This window comes from Pseudopipra pipra, chromosome 2, assembly GCF_036250125.1.
Source record: "Pseudopipra pipra isolate bDixPip1 chromosome 2, bDixPip1.hap1, whole genome shotgun sequence".
NCBI lineage: Eukaryota > Metazoa > Chordata > Aves > Passeriformes > Pipridae > Pseudopipra > Pseudopipra pipra.
In genome coordinates, this window is record NC_087550.1 from 67450445 (window position 1) to 67468202 (window position 17758).

The 17758-nt window shown below is 35.3% G+C and overlaps 1 protein-coding gene across 9 annotated transcripts in view; it reads left to right on the forward strand.

The window, feature by feature from the left end:
- PIBF1 (progesterone immunomodulatory binding factor 1) overlaps window positions 1–17758 on the forward strand; it is a 113541-nt gene that overhangs the window by 33876 nt on the left and 61907 nt on the right. The gene's annotated exons all lie outside the window — the stretch shown is intronic.

Here is a 17758-nt window from a genome sequence, read left to right on the forward strand (position 1 = left end):
CAGCAAACATAATTATTCATCTCATAGCAAAAATGTGGATTTCATACTGTGCAGTAGCAGTGGTCAAAGTGTGAACCTGTTCTGTTGTGGTTTCTTTTGCTTTAGTTGAAAGTAGAAAATCATTTTATATGATGATTACAAGTAATAGTTTTTATAAAGTATGGATAGAGCAGAAGCTATGAGCAATTAAGCTTGCTACGTGCTTCTTTTTTTACTGCTGCCCCTTTCATGTTCCATGTATAAAATATGTTGTCTTTAAAAACTTACAAGTCTATTCATGTGGAGAAAGAAACTGTGGTTGATTTTCTACAGTGTTTACAAGCAGTCTTACTTTCCTGTTCTTCAACACTTTTTCCTTGCTTTTTGTAAATTTAGTGTATTAGCTGTGGTAAGTTATGAGGAAATGGAAAACTATGGGCAGTAATCAAAGTTCTTCAGGCTAAGTTTGTCATGTGTCCTTAATATTGGATTTAATTCATTGTTTAACCTAAATACGTTTTTTCTAATATGAAGAGATTGGTTTATTAACCAACTGTCAAGTTGTTGAAGAAAGTACTAAATTAACCTTTTTTTTCTCTAAATACTTTTAAAAATGTCATTAACTTAAGCATAGGCATGAATTTATTAAAGCTTTTAATTTTTATGTATAACTCCTAAATTGCACTGGTGATACTACTGAAGAAATAGCATTGCCTAAGGACTGAAAAAATGTCATTACTAACTAGTGAAACAACAGAAGTAGTTCTAGAGTCAGCAGAAGGGGTCAGAAGACTTTATATCCACATTGGGTTTCAGGGATTTGACTTCAGATTAATTCTAGTTCAGGCTGAATGGGCCCAAGGGTGTGGAATGCCTGTTAGTGGTTAGAGTGCATTGTAGGTGTTCTTGGATTCTCAAAAAGGAATTCAGTTTGCAAACTCTGAGATGATGGCTCCACAATACAAATGTGGAAATCAAAGCCAGTTAAGTGAGGACAACCAGGAAACTCGGTTCCAAACTACCAGAGTCAAAATAAAATGCTAATGTGAGTCAACCTGCATTTCTTTCTGATGAGACTCCTACCTTTCACTGTGGTAAGATTTACTAAGACATGTGGGGAGTTCTTATATAACTGGAAACTCTTCTGGAAAATAGGTCTGGTGTACGATAATTTGAGTATGCACTTCTATTTAATGAAAATACCAGCTTTAAATTCTATATTTATTTTCAAACTTAAGAACCATGGACAAAATACTTTTCTGCTGTATTTCCACTTGTATAATATATTGTATTTTTTCATATCATTGCTTGATTTTAGGAGGGAAGTTTCCCTCCAATCAGAAACATAAGAACCTTTTTCGATACACTTATGCTTCTGGGCTCCTATAGCTTTTTCCAGTGATAAGCCCTCCAATTAAGTAAAAATCTCCTTTCCTCATCTTAAATAAATTCAAAAGTTGATTGCTATGGGGTTTTGGAGTTCTAAGAAGTAGATTGTTGCTCAGAAGAGCATGTTTTTCTGCTTGGGAAAATGGAAAACCCATACTATGCTTCTTTAAAATGTAGGTGTCTCTCTTTAAAGCTACCTCACTTCTAACCACACTACAGATGTTAAGACTGGGACTTTCTCCACATTCCAAATCAACTACCTAAATGATCTACAAAGTAACTAACTGGCATGTTGAGATGGTATAAATACCTTAATTTAAGACCCCAGATTCTGAATTCACTGTGAATTGACATGTGACAGTTCTGTGGAGCAAAGAAATTTTGTGATATCAGCAGAAACCCCTAAGATTAAAAAGGAGTACCTGTATTGTCCAGTTCTATATTTAAGTGATTATAGCAGCTTGTTCTACGTTAGTGAAAACAAGATGACTCATCGTAGTTACCACTGGTATCATAATCTATATAAACAAACATGTTTGAAAGCTTCAGAAATATGTGGAATGTTGACTGGCCTGAATGGTTGTTAAATAAAGCCCCTGGCAAATCTTGTGATCAGAAGTGTAACTAATACCCAATTTTCTAGTCAAGTGCAGTTATTTTCATTTTTCTTACTGATGTTTGTGATAGCTTTTTGTGAACAGCTCTTTACAAATGCCAAGAAAATACCAAAGTGATAATATTCATGAAAGATTTACACTGAGAAAGGATCTGCTGTTTCAACCTCAAAGTAGATCACGGTGATATCAGGATGTAAGTTTTGTGGCTCACTTTGCTATTATACAGCTGTAAATTCTGTGTGAGAATCCATGTTTCATTTACCCATGACAATGAAAAAAAATTATTTGATATTTTAGATTAAACTGTTGTCAATGTCACACATGTTCTAAAAAACTAAGATCAAATGGAAACATTTTCGCTTTGTTTTAAACTATTGGTGGACTTTTTTCTAATTTTAAAGCTGTATTACTGTGATTTAAAGTGTTTGGGGGTTGAACAAGGAGAGCAATTCTGTAATAGCTTCATCATCTATGACATAGTTAAGTGTAGATGCTAAATATGTTCCAGCTTTTCCTTCTCTTGAATATTCCTGGAGTGTTATTTTGAAACTATTGACTGTTAATCTGTTACTTCTCCTTGCCAAAAACGCCAAAACACCACCAACAGAAACAACAAATAGTTGAATGAATGCATCGTGGTTTTATATCAGGTTTTTTCCTGATGTTTAAATTTTCTAGTTTTGTGAAAGGTACAACATCAAACTGAAATGGTTCCTTTGGTCAAAGTGGAGTCTAAGGTCAAAAATGGGGTGAACTCACAGTAGAGCACTTCACCTCAGAGGGCATCTACAAGAACCATCTCTTGTCTTTGGTTGTTGACTTCCTTAAACTTCCTTTAAAGGAGTAAAATGCCTTTTTCCAGGACTCAGCTCTATCAGTGGGAACTGGTTTGAAAATTCTAGAATTACTGGGAACACAAGGGAAATTCATAGTTAGTGTGATTTTACAAAATCTTATTTTTCTTAGTGACAAAAAAATCTGTGCTCTGTTATAGCTGATTGCCACTCATGTGATGAACTCAAGGTGATTTTTCTTTTCCTGTCTTTGTGATGATAAAGTGAAAAGTGTAAAGTAATGAAGAGAAACAAAATAGGTATGCAGTAAACAGAAGAAGACTTCAAGAAAACTGTGTTGTGTCAATGCTATTCCTTCAACTTTGCAGTGGACACTATTCATAAAAAACCCTTGGTCTTGGTAAAAGCTAATGGGAAGTTTAAATTCCTATCTCTGTCCATGAGGTAATAAGATATTTTTAAGTATGTACTTTTTTTCTTATTTGAATGTGCACAGATGATGGACGTTTTTATACAATGTTTTTGGAGTTCTGTTAAGATGATGACTACAAAAATGGTTTAGACCCTTAGGTTTGTTCTATAAAGATTTCAAAGTATTTTGGATTATTATTATTTAAACATTTCTGGATTGGTGTACATAGCTATTTAAAATTATGAGATTTGTAGTGGATGATCTGCTGCAGGTAAAAATACCTTTAGGAGTATTTCTAGTGTTTCTTTTTAGAAGTGCCTTTCTCAAATAAAAAACAAAATAGAATAAAGGTCATTTACATTTATAGCCTTTGTCTATGCTACACAGGTTAAGAGAAGTACACAAAAAGTTCTCTGTGTATTTGTATTTACTGATTTAATGCTTTTCCTTCCAGTCAGCTACAAGATGCGTATACATTTTGGAGACTTAATTTTAGTCTCTCCATAATCTTTATAATTTGAATCTCTTTTTATCCCTATTTTCTTTGTTCTTCATAATTGTGGTACATGTTTTTAAATTCACTTGGAGCTGAATGTTATCTGATTTTAGTCATCTGTCTTAAACTTTGTAGGTCATGGAGAGACGGGATTAATCCTGTTTATCAAACAGGTTTTTAAATTAGATGAAATTAAGATCTCTTTATCTTCTTATTAATTGCACACAAGCCTAGAGGACTATGTTAGGTGAGAAAATAATTGGATAGATTTACTGAATAAATAATTGTTCTGCTTTGCATTTAGAATATCTGCAGAGCATGCGGGAATCTCATTATTAGTTTTTCATTTATTACGTTAAACATTCATTGTTAATAGAAACATTAAAATTAATTATTTTCCCCTTCTGTTAACATATTTTTATAACCTGAATGTTGCTGACTGCAGTGACAGGATTCTAATATTGCAATTATTAAGTCAATGTATTTAAGTGCTGGAGTTCTTGGTAATATTTAAATAAGGGCTTATTATCTCTTCAAGAATATTTATATACAATGAAGATTTCAATAACGAATTAAAAAGAGATCCATACTGAAAACTGCTGGCCAAAATATTTCTTTGGCAAGGCTGCCATCACTTTATATTAAAAACTATTGCCATAGTCTTTTACTCCCTGGACATGGCTGCTACATTTGTATATGAATTGCTTTGTAATCCCTTGAATTCCAGAGCTATATAGATCTTGAAAATCACTACCACTTTAAATCTTCAGTTTCAATTAACGTCTTTAATGTATTCTAAAATGCTTTTTTGGTAATAATTTGCTGGTGCTGTATTCATTTATAATTTCTATAATATTATGTGTATGTGTAATTTTATAACACTTAGAATTTCTATTAGAATAAAGCCAAGCCCTTCACTGGTATTCTTAGACTTTGTCTAGATTTCAGCCCTAGCCAAAGTAATTACTGCACATTTCCTGTAAAACTACCTTCATCTTGTTCTCTTGATAAAAAAGTAAAGTATGAGGTACAGCTAAAAGAATAAAATTCTATGAATGTCATGGAAATTACTGGAAGACATCCTCTCGAAAATTCAGAATCAATGCAAAGAAGCCAGTGAAAGGACCAGGAGTGATAATATGATGGAGAAGCAATGAAAAAGTCCATTTCCCAGGTGACTGGGTCTAGTTTCTTTCCAAGCTGTAGAAGCAGCACTGAAATTCATAACAATACAAGTCTATGCATTTTATGTTTCTACTGAAATGACCAGAGAGGCTCCTACTCTTTTCCTTTTCTTCTAAGGATATGTTTATTTGAACTTTACGTCTTGCTGGGTAATTCTAAGCGGCATTTTAATAAACAGAAGGAGAAAACCTAATTAACTGAATTGATTAAACAGATGAATAAAGTTATTAGGAAGACTGCACACTTTCTAGGGCATGCCTAGTTGTCTTTGGTTGTTAGATTCCTAATCAGGATCTCGAAATTTTACATTCTTAGCTAAGATAGTGTTCTTCCAGAATGGATGCTTTGAGCCCTGTAACCAGTCACCTCATAACTGTAACTGTCTTGATGTTGTAGAAGTATCAACATGAAGACTCATAGGAATGCTAAGTTAGTCTAATGTCTGACCTTCCTGAGCTTCAGTACATCTGGAACACAGGCTTTGAAGTTTATTCTCTTGCTGTGCAAGGAATGTTCAGTGATTATATTTATAGCTCTAAAAATCTTTTTATTTCAGTAGCTCTTGTCCCAGCTCCTAAGCAATAATTCTCATGAAATATTATTAGCCTCTGAGGTATGCTTTGGAAAGGTTGTAATATGAACATATCCTCATATCATAAAGATTTTCCTTAAGCCTTGACATTCTCATTTTACCTGTTGATTTCCCTCTAACCAAAAGGTCTTAATCTTAAAATACTGTGATTAGTAGAAACAAAATACTAAAATTCTGTGATGGCTATTATGCTGAGTACCTAAGAAACTATTTGTTCTTTTGTGTCCTTAAGTTTTTTTACTAGCCTGGAAAGATTGAAAATATATCAGTTGAGAACGAATTTGAAAGCCGTTATAAATACCTTCAAAGAGGCATTCTGTGATATAAGGGTGCTGCTGCTTAGACTTCATAAAGTTCTTGAATTATAAGGTTGAAACTTCCACTGCAGTCCATGATTTTGCTGTGATTGCTAGTATTCCTCATGTACACACCTGTTTTTGTGACTCACTGCACACAGCTTCTCATTAATGGTCAGCACTGCCAGGATGAATGAGTAGGGATCCTTTGGAACTCATTACCAAGTCATGTTTCAGATGCTAAAAGTTTACATGGGTTCAAAAGGAGACAGGAAGAGCTCAGAGATAAATCTGAGAATCGCTCTACAAATAGAAAACACATCCAATTCAAGAAATGCTTGAGCTAGAAATAGTTTAACATAGCGTCAGAGGATTAGGGAGAAATACAATCTATGCAGAAATTTTCTTGCTTTTCTCAAAACATACACTTTTGGCTACAATTGGGAGACAGGTTTATCAGGCTACATGGGCCTTTCATCTTATACACTACACCTATTCTGTGTAGAACAGAATAGAAGCTATGGAACATGGGAATTTCTCAACCTTTTAACTGCATGTGCTTAGTGTCCCTTTGAAAAGGTGACATTACATGGATGTAATGACAAGATATAAATGAAAGCATTTATCTGAAGAAGTTGATAATGTGATTTTATTTGGTGTTATGTCAGTTTATCTATGCAAATAGTATTTATTTCTGGAGTGTTTCTAATCATTTGAGCTTGAAAGATTAAATTTGTGCATTAAGTAGCCCAAAGCACTAACATTTCAATTGCAAATGAGAAAAGAATCTGTTTTAGGAAAATCCCGAGTATATGTTTTTTAGAATACAAAAGAAAAACACGTCACAAATAACAACATGACTGTAAATACATACAGGAATTGTTAGTTGCATGAATTTACCAAAATTGTGTATTATAATTCCTAATCTGAAGCTAAATTCTACAAAGCCAGAGATACTGTATTTTCTGTATGTCTGTACAAAAATTTGATATTCAATTGATGACTATTTATGTAATACTGTATTTCAGCCTAATAAAACCATAGAAGTTTTAACAATAATTATCTTCTGTAATTACATTCAGAGGCTGTGGTTACATTCTTATTATTCTCTGGAAAAGGATGTGATTCTATTCTCATATCTGGATATTGAACTCTGAAGAACAGTGTCCGAATAGGTGCTTGTGTGGTTTGAGAAGGCAGTTAAGAGTTTTGTGGTCTTACGTTATGAACCTCATGGTAAACTCATGGGAAACCCTGCAATGTTTGTCATGAAGACTTAATATTTATGAGTAAGAGCTTGGGACTGAGTTTTGACCAGAGCTTGTCTTCTGCAGAATCATATTGGAAGTGGTGAGAAAATGTTAGGTGTAACTGAATGTTAGGTGCAACTGAGAGCGGTTAGGCTGGTCCTTATTTCCATGGTGGGGATACCTGTTCCTGTGAGTAACTCTTACAAATAAGGAAATTGGTGGTATATAGTTCTGGAATGAAGGATAGCTAGTCCATTTGTAAATGGGTGAAAGACTGTGAGTAGATGAAGGACCATCATGGTATTCATGCACATGCTCCCAGAAGTGTACATCAGCAAGCCAAGGAGGCCATAAGCCACAAGGAACTGTTTGCCTTGTACATTACTCCATCCAGCATTCAATATGCCTAATTAATCACATCAAGGACCTCCTGAAAGAGAGGTATGTATGATATTTACATGTAGTGCAACTGGTGAAACCAGTGTTCACAACTGATGGAACAACCATGCAAGTTCTCGCAGCCTGTTTGTTGCTTTCTCTCTTCATGAGATTGGCTTGTTAAGTGGCCAGTGCCTTGATGAGGAGAGAATGGAAAGACCAGGCTTGGAAGGCTGACTTCCCTTTTATATGGTCTTGTTTCTAGATAAGATTGCTTCAAGAACGTATCCCAGACTTGTGTCAAGGTTGACTCAGAGAGTTGTTTACATACAGGGAAACCAGTAAATTTATTTTGAAACTGTATGTCTTCAGCACTGAAGTATTGCATCACATATTGATAGTGGGAAGGCCGTGTCCTTCAGTTTACTCAGAGCAAAGCTATTTAGATAATTTTTACAGCTGTTTGTGTTCCTGGCTAAATGATCTAAAGGCACAGTTGTGCCTACTTATATGACTACGTGGGTAACTCTGTAAGCATATTCTGTGAAACCAGCAAAATGAACATGCAATTAATGTTCAATACACAGTTAACCAGAGTTCAAAAGTTTGCTAAGGAGTACCTTGATCCTGGGCAGCTGAAGGGTGGCAATGTGACATGTCAGCAACATTTTTGCCAAACATTATTTAGCCATAGTGACACTTAGATGTGACATGACATTTGAATCGTGAGGATGCCAAGAGGGTGGTACCACTTTGAGCTATTTATCCCAGTGAGGGGGAACAGGATTTAGATTAAATTAAAAAAAAAAAAAAAAGGCGACTTAGAACTTTAGCAAGACCAAAGTGAGACAGGAACATTTGTTCTGGATGGGCCGCTGAGGTGAGCACAGTGAAAGCAGATACACTGGCCTACTCCTGATGGTGGCTGGTGGTCATTAGTGAGAGGATTTCTAATTCTGTGGGAGGAGTGTGGTGAGAAGCAGTAAGGACACAGAACTTGAGGACTGAATAAACCCAACCAAGATGGAATGGAGGGATCCATATGAAAGAGTAAATCAAGGGGCTTTACTACAAGCGATAAAGGGCTTCTGCAGTTCTTACCACTACATAGAATTCATAAAGATGCTGCTCATATGCACCTATACTGCCCCAGCCCTTTCTTATGAGCCCTGTTTAATAGCAGGTTTTCGTACTTGAAAAGAAACAAATGTTGACAAACTGGAGGTAATGTTGCACGGACCACCCTGCAGACTTATGAAGCATGGACAGTGTAGAGATGGGGTGTGTGTGCCCCTTTGAAGTGTTCCAGAAGCAAAAGAATTGCCATAGTTTATGCCAGCTTCTCACTCATGGAATAAACAAGCTTGAGAAACTTTCTTTTAAAGGGAAGTAAACTTTTTCTGTCAAGTGGCAGTGTAGTTATAGAAATAAATTTACTAGAAATAGGTTCCTTTGAGATGAAGCTTGGGTACTACCTAAAATGTATATACCCATCAGGCATTTAGACTTTTCATAAAACGTTAGATTTCATAATATACATGTAAAGTGTAAATATACATACTTGCACTTACAACCCTATATGTGTATCTTTTCTAAAATTTAAGTATTGGATATATTGTTAAAATGTTGCAGCTTTTGGCTAACATTTTAATATAAATACTACTGCATGTGTATGCATGCATATAATGTAGTTTAAGCTTTGATGTCGAACCTGTCATCTGGAATTGTTTTCATAGATATTCTGATTGTTTCATGGAAAGTATTTGTTGCCGTGGATAGACAGATATAGAAGTGCACTGATTCATCCCTTCTGAAATTTTGCCTAATGTTTGCTCTGATTTTTCTGAGCTCTTAACCTCTTCCATTCCAGAAATAGAATCTAGATTATAAGTTGCAAGATGCTTCAAAAAGTTGCATCTTCCCATTTTACCTTGGATACATTGCTTGGGTCACTAGAATTACTTGTGGATTATAGAAAGTGGAAGAATTTGTCGCATTCAAAACCCAAAGGGGAGAAGGTTTTATTTGTGCAAAATGGTACTGTAAGTAAATCAGGGTAATTAGAAACCCTAGTCCTTCTCTTTTCTTCATATGTCACTCACTTCAGGTAATTAACTGACTCCTGAATCTCCGAGTATACTCAGTATAGAGTGTTTCTCTGAATAGTAAAAGATGAGCAAAGTACGACTGCCCATGCCCAGCGTGTGAAATGCTCAGCATCAGCTGAAATGGGGCCTTTATTGATACCTTAATTCTAAGATTTTTAGACCTAAAACAACGTGAGGAAATATTCTATCTTTTTTGTCTGTTGAATGTTCCTCTAGGATATTTTTGTTTTTGCAGACAGTATACTTTATAGAAGCTAGTGAGGCTGGGTTTTTTGGTTTTAGATTTGTCCTTTAGGATTCTGTTCCTAAGGTGTGAAATCTGTGTCTAATTTTCTGTGTCAGAGTTCTGTTTTTTTTCCAAAGTATTCTATATGTATTGGTAAATGGGGTACATTTGAGGTTTATTTTCTTGGTGCCAGATGAATTCTTTTTTTCAAAGAAAGAAAAAACTTTTTAAAGTAGTGCGTTCGCTGCAAGGTATTTGTATTATTAAAGTGTGCAGATGAATAGAAACTAGCTGACATGCTCAAGTTAGAAAAGAGCTACCTTATGGTATTTTATTTGCCTGCCAGGGCTTTCCCCCAACCCCTTCCCCCGAATCTTCCTTTTGTCCTTTATCTGAAGTGGTTATCTGTTTGTACAGAACAACTGTATTAAACAGTTTTAGTTTAGCCGTTAGAGTAAGTAAAAAAGATTGGAATCTTTTTTTATTGCTAAATTGATATCTTTTGGCAGAATTATTAATTATTTTTAAAGACAATTCTTGCATTTATCTTTGTCTCTTTTCTTATGCCAGCTGTCTGAATCTTTTCATAAACTGCAGTTAAAAGAACGTATTTTCCGTGATTATTTTAAAATATAATGTTTACTGGAAGGGAAGTCTAGTGAATTCCCACAGATGAAGTGTGAGTGTATTTCTCCCACTTGTAAATGAGTTCTTATTTCCTACAGTACATATTCTGGTACCACAGTGAGTCATTTTCAACATGTTTTAGTTTAGCTTCTAAAGGATTTAAAAACTTGGCAGATACATGTAAATGAATGTTACATCCAGTTTTAGAAACTGCTTCCAAATAGTATTTTACTAAAATGAAGACTGTGAATAGATCTTTCAGAATGCAGAAGTGTCCTTTGTGATAAGCCTAAAAGCATTACAGGGGTCTTTTCTTTTGGATTGTTTGTTACTGGGTTTTTTTCCCCACCTTTAGCATGTTTTGGTTTAACCATCCTATAAAATAGGGAGAATACTTTTGTGAAAAAGCCTTAAGATTTACAGGCAGTTTGTTGTAATTGAATATTTTAGCCAGGCAAGTATGTTAACTTCTTCAAGTATATTAACTGAATTTTGCAAAGTTTCATGCTTTTTTATTTTATAATTTTTCAATTTTATAACTTTTTCAAAATAAATATAATGCCATCTCTGCTTTAATATGGTATTGTTTAAGTTTATATATTCATTTCCCACTTTAATCTGTTTCTGATATGTTACCTTAGTTCAACTCTTAGAAAAGGACTCAAGACTAAAGAGTTTGTGTGCCTAAAAGAGACCTAGGATTAATGGGGGTGGAGTGGAAGTGAGAGGAAAAGGGGAGAGGCAGACCAGGCATACTTATATTTGAAAATAAAAAACAACAGCCAAAATCTCCAGCAAAAAATTGCCAGTGTTTCATTTCTGATAAAGTTTATTTTCATTTGTCTTTACTTAAAGAATATTTCTTATTTTTACTTCATTGCCCTGGCTTCCTAGCATCTAGAACATTTATTATAATGGGACTATATATACTTTGCTCACATGTGATACCAATGCTTAGATGCACTCACGTTTCTGCAGTCGGGCTTTGAATACCACCCTAATTTTTTTCCAGTTGTTGGCAGCATTAGTCTTATCTGTTTAATATGCATGGTAGGGATAACTTTGCAAATTTCTGATTATTCTCTGTTCCAACTTTAACCTCTGTATGTTGTCCATGATGCAACACCATATTATCAGTAAGGTTTTACTGTAATTATCACCCTTAAAAATGTCTTTAACTTTTTATTAGACTAAGAAGAAGATGGGGAAAACATATAAACTGGGATTACTAAGTCTTTCATTCAAAGATTTCCTGGAATCCCTTTTCACTTAATTGTATAAAATATAAAGGAAACCTATTTCAAAACTCTTCTCCCTATCCCTCACCCCAAAATTGGTCTTTAATATAGTAAATTTTTATCAAGGAGAAATCATAAAAAGAGATGAAGAAGTTAGTTTAGGGGATTGAGAGACTTAATTATTTTGTCAGACAAATACATTTTTGTCCTTCCATTATGTCTTAAGTTGTGAACCTTGTAGAAAATTGATGATAGGCAAAAGAGTAAAGGTAATAAAGATGAGGGATGAGGAAAGGAATAGTGTAAATAAAAAAAGAGAAAACAAAACAGTCATGAAAACTTGACAGAGTGTGATTCATCTGAGTGTAGAATATATAGTACAGTTTGCCAGTCTTTCTCTTTGGAAGAGTTGTCTAAACCAGGCAAAGACAAAACAGTTGCATGAAGATAAGTAGAAGGCATGTGTTGCAGTCGATGGCAGAGTCCATTTCTTTGTCTCTGTATAGCTAATTGCAGAGATGGAAATTGTGAATCTTCTTGATGCTAATTTATTTGTAATGTGTTTTGTTTAGTACTAGTTGAACATCTTCCAATTCTGACACTGAAAACCTTTGAACATCCATTTGCAGAGAACCCAGTTTTGTTCATACCACTGTTTTAGAATTTCGTGATCTTTTTGAAGCATTTTTTAAATGTAATATACTTTAGACTTTGGATGAGTTCAAACATTAGTTCCTGAGAAAAGTAAGTAAATGCAACATGGATTTCAGTACAGTGTTTACTGTGGCTGTCATCAGTCTTCTCTAGCTTTAAATGCCAGTGCCAGGATGGAATCATGTCCATAAGGTACTTGTTTCTTTCTATTGACTCCTAGAGGGAGTTTACACAACAGGCTCAGATGTACCCACACCGTAAACAGTGGAAGCTAGGTGAGTCGAGACTCACCTGGCTTTTCTGAGTTAAAGTAGTTCTGCATAGACTCTTCATAAATTTGTGGGCTTTGTAGCTTTTATGCTTTAACATCTCACTGAGTCCTCCTCCAGTGCAGAATCTTTAAGCCTTTAAGCATTTCTCAATGCTGGTCATAAAATTGAATGTTTTTATTATGAAGTATTATATGGCTTGTATGCTGCTGTGCTGGGGGGTTTTTTGGGTTTTTTTGTAAAGAACTCTCCTGTCTTCTGTGGTTGGAAGTATTTTGAGTGACAGAAGTTCAGTCAATGTAGGTCTAGAGTTGTGATTAGATCTGGTTAATAAAACTGCAGAAGGTTGGAAGATACCATGATCCTTCAAAATTTTCAGTCTTAGCTATCTTACAGTAGCTCTTGCCACACCCAAATGAAGAAGAAGCTTGCATTTGTCTTTTTAGAGAAGAGGGGAGAAAAGACAGAGAAAAATTGGATAGTACACCACACCAGTTTTGTAATATAAAATGCATAGGTCTCTTCGGGTCTAATGTGGCAGCACTATTAAAAAAAATATGCAGTAACTCTGTGTATTGGGTTTGCATGGCAAGATGTTGGTAGCGGGGGCCTACCAGGGTGGCTTCTGTGAGAAGCTTCTAGAAGCTTTCCTGTTGTCCAACAGAGCCAATGCCAACTGGTTCCAGGATGGACCCACAACCGGCCAATCAGCGAAGGTGGTAGTGCCTCTGGGGTAATGTATTTGAGAAGGGGGAAAGTTACCACAGGGGAGCAATTGCGGCTGGAGAGAGGAGTGAGAATATGTGAGAGAAACAACTGTGCGGACACCAAGGTGAAAGAAAGAGGAGGGGGAGAAGGTACTCCAGGCACTAGAGCTAAGATTCCCCTGCAACCCATGGTGAGGACCATGGTGAAGCAGGCTGTTCTCCTGAAACCCATGGAGATCCATGGTAGCCCATGGAGTGGGAGATGGTTGCTCAAAGAAGGTTGTGACCCCATGGGAAGCCCACACTGGAGCAGGTTTGCCATCAGGACTTGTGACCTCGCAGGGGCCCCTCACTGGAGCACTCTTCCTAAAGAACTGCACCTGTGGGAAGGACCCACATTAGAAGAGTTTCTGGAGGGCTGTCTCCCATGGATGGGAACCCATGCTGGAGCAAAAGGGAAGAGTGTGAGGAGTCCTCCACCTGAGCAGGGACAATGTGCGATGAACTGACCGCAACCCCCATTCCCCATTGCACTGCACCACTGGAAGGGTGGAGGTAGAGAAAGTTGGGAGTAAAGTCCAAGAAGAAGGGAGGGATGGGGGGAATGTGGTTTACTTGAAGATTTGGTTTTGTTTCTCATTATCCTTTTCTGATTTGATTAGTAATAAGTTAAATTAATTTTTTCCCAAGTTGAGTGTGTTTTGCCCATGATGGTAACTGGGGACTGATCTCTCCCTATCCTTATTTCAACCCATGAAGCTTTCATTATATTTCTTCTGTCCAGTGCAGATGCAGAAGGCATCCAGCCAGGGGCAACCCACCCCTCTTAGAATGTGTATGGTTGGTAAGTAGAAGTTTGCACATGCGAATGGCTTTTCAGCAGATTGTCATAGTGTTATCTGGGGGCAGATTTTCCATGACTTAGAGTCCAGTGAAGTCTTACCAATTCCTCCTATTCTCAAGCACCACCTAACCTCAGAGGCACTTGAAATCAGTCTGCATTCCAAGTTGGAGCTCATCTAGGTAGAGGTCCTTTTGCATGCTCGGAAGTCTCCTGGTTTGGAAAGTTAAGTGCTTATTTTGATATGGTAGGGAGGTGCTTTAACTCTGTTCAAGTCCCTGAAGGGCCTGTTTTTATTAGGTCATGGCTAACTCATTCAAAATCATTGAGTTCACTCCAGAACACTATTAGAAGAGGAGGTAATGGCTAAGCTTTGCCTCTTTTGTAATGTGCCTCAAGTACTTCCCAGGAAGTTTAAGACCCTTGTTCTTTCTCTCTGTCTCCCTAGTTATTTAAACAGGTTTTGGTGTAACCTGGAAGTTATGTCAATTTGCCTGGAATTAATAGCAACAAGTCTTGATGCACGTAATGCATAAGTTTAGCAAAATGCCACAAAAGAGGAAAAATAAAGAAATTCTGGGGATTGTTTGGTGAAAGTCAGTCGAACGGATTCTCAAAAAAATATAAAAGTGCAAATAAAATATGACTTTCAAGGTCTTTTAGCTAGGTAATTGCCTTTTTTGTACTTCTTTTTCCATTATTAAAAGAAGAAAAACCTCCAAACCTTACAAATGTGTTATCAGGTTTATAAACCTTGGTTTTAGAGTGAGCCTTTTGGATCATTGATTCTTTTGTCATTGTGTGTAACCATCTTTTCATAAATTAAACTCTGAACTGTAGTATTCCTTTTGGAAGCTATTCTAGTTGTTATATTCAGATGGGATTTTAATTTCTGTTTTAAGATTATTTTCTCATGATTTATAACATGCAGTTCTGATGATAACATTAGTCCTTAAATATCTGTTGTTTTGCCCTCTTAAAATCTTAGTCAGACTTTGTTTTTCTAGATTGTAGCTTATTTGACTTCTCATGGGATAGATTCCCTGTTCTCTTGGACATCTGAGTACCATTTCTTTTAATCGTGACCTCCCTTTAACACAGATAACTGGAATTCTGAATAGTGTTGCAAATAATTTCCTACTCTATCTTGTATGATACCATCGTTTCCATTAGATGTACCTTAGTGATTCCTGGAACTGTGTGTCTTTGGCATAGATGGGTCATGTTAGCAGTTTAGTTGTCCTAGTATCATGAAACAAATCTAGATCCTTTTTCTCAGTCTGCTTTGTCTTCTAAGAGTCTGGATGAAGAGAAACATCACCTTAAGTTTCCTAGCCCTGTTCTAAGTCTTGCATTTGTATATACATTCTTATTTGTTTTGTGATTAGGTTACATTATTATTATTCTGTAAGAATCACACTCTCCAGCATATCAGAGAAGCACAACACTGGAAGATGCTCAGTCATTTTGCTCCAAATACTCAGTATGAGGTACAATTCAGCTAAATGTAGTACCTGTGCTGAGTACACTTACAAAGGAGCTGCAAATGTCTGTTATTATCATTCCCGAAACACGTTTTTAAACTACATTTCAGATCTTCAGCTATTCAGTGATGTGTCAATAGCATACAAAACTTGAATTGCTAAGAAAAAGTAAGGAAATAGGTTTCAAAAATTGTCATTTTAGCACTGGTGTATAATGCTAATCAGAGTGAGCTTGCATCACTGAGTAGTGGGGTGAAAATAACATTTGTGAAAAGTGCAAATACTTTCAAGTTGTTTCTTGTTCTTATCATTTAACAGGTCATACAAGGCTGTCAGGGCATTTTTTTTCCTGTATTAGTTAGTTATGAAAAATCATAAAACAAATTACACTGGTTTCTTAGTAATTTTTGTACTTGCCTAAGTTTTAACTCTTCTGTGCATTTTATTTAGCAGCTACCAGATTTATTTATTATGGAAATGTTGAGTAACACTCCTGGTTTTTTGTCTTTTAGAAATACTTAGGTTTTAGTCACTTATTTTTTGCTAATTACTAGTCATATGGGCTATCTTTCTGTGTCCTATTAAACAGAAAATATTTGTAAGAATGCCTTTTTACTACACTATGGGTTTAAGGAAGAGAATAATATAAATTATGTTACAGTTCAAACAATATGTTTAAGCTTTCATTTGCATGCTACACTTGGAGATTTTACCTGTGTATTATAACTCATATATGAAGTGAGTAGACATGTTTAAGCATCACTTCTTAAATTCACTCATCATATTAGTACTTGATATTTTTCCATAATATTTGCAGTTCTGACAGCTTTTATACTTACTTGCCTTGGCCTTCCTACTCATTACCACCCTACAAAATAAACCTTTGTATATTCAAATTGATGCCAAGTTGCCAGCAGTACAAATTATAATGGATGATTCATAATGCAAGCTCTTAGAACATTTAGTAGCGTGCTAGTACATTCCTATGAAATGACAGTCTGAGAACTTTATATATGTAAATGTATGATCCTGGAAAAAAGATTCTTTGTTAATCTCACATGTGTGCATATTCCATATCAGTTCAGTGATCTTTAATATGGTTAGAAAGTAGTCATTTTCTGTTACTGTCACATTAATTCTGAAATAGGAAATGAACTATTTTAAAACAATCTTCTAAGCTGAATTTGCTTGAAAAATAGAACCAGGATATATTTTCCAAAATTACAAATAAGTTTGTGTATCTGTGGAGGGAATGTAAGGAAGGAGAATCTCCTCAAATAAGGAAAAAAAGGTAGCTGAAATGTGATTGTTCCACATGAAAGAAGAATAGTTTTCCCAGTGCAACACTGATGCATATGAATGGTTTTCTAGATCTTCATGGAAATGTGCGTTCTATCCCTGCCAACTGAATTGTGCTCAAGACCTCTTCCTTTTGCTATTTTTGTAATTTTTTTCAAATTACAATTTCAGAAATGGCCACTTTATTGCATACTAATAATGATAATACTCTGAGAACTAATAATACGTATAGAAGTAATAATACTTTGGGAATGCCGTGTTAAATACAGTTCATTTGGCACATATAGAAAATTTTACTATTGAAACTCAGTAGCAAAACTCTGGAACACAAAGAAACATATTTTAAATAGTACTGTAGATAGGTTTTTCTCAAGTCACTTCAATGTCGAATAGTATCTCTATTTCCTTTATTTAATTATTTTTCTTTTTTTTTAAATGTTTTGCTCTTTGGTGTTCTTTTGAAAGTCCCAATCTGTGCATTTCTTTTTTTTTTTTTTTTTGAAGCTGCATAAACTAATTTGAAGTCAGTGAGAAATGTAGAATGAGAGCTGTACATGCCATTAGAGCAGTGGAAACTGAAATGTATAGGAGAATAGTACCAAAGCACTAAGTATTGCTGCAATTGGTGTTGCAATTTAAAGTAAAAAAAATCTGACCAAAATATTTGCAGCAGCAACAGACTTTTCTTTACTAAATCCAAAAAAATAAATGAAAATGCAAGTTATAATTCTCCTTCTAGTGTATATTTTAATTACTTTCCTGTTTGCAAAGTTCATGGTTCTATTTTATGTCTATGTAAGAGTACCAAATACTTAAGTATGCTGTTTATTTTATTAATCATATTGCATGCTGTATTTGATCATGATCTGAGAGAAGCATTGAATTACTTTAAACACATGCTTTAGATTCCTATAGAT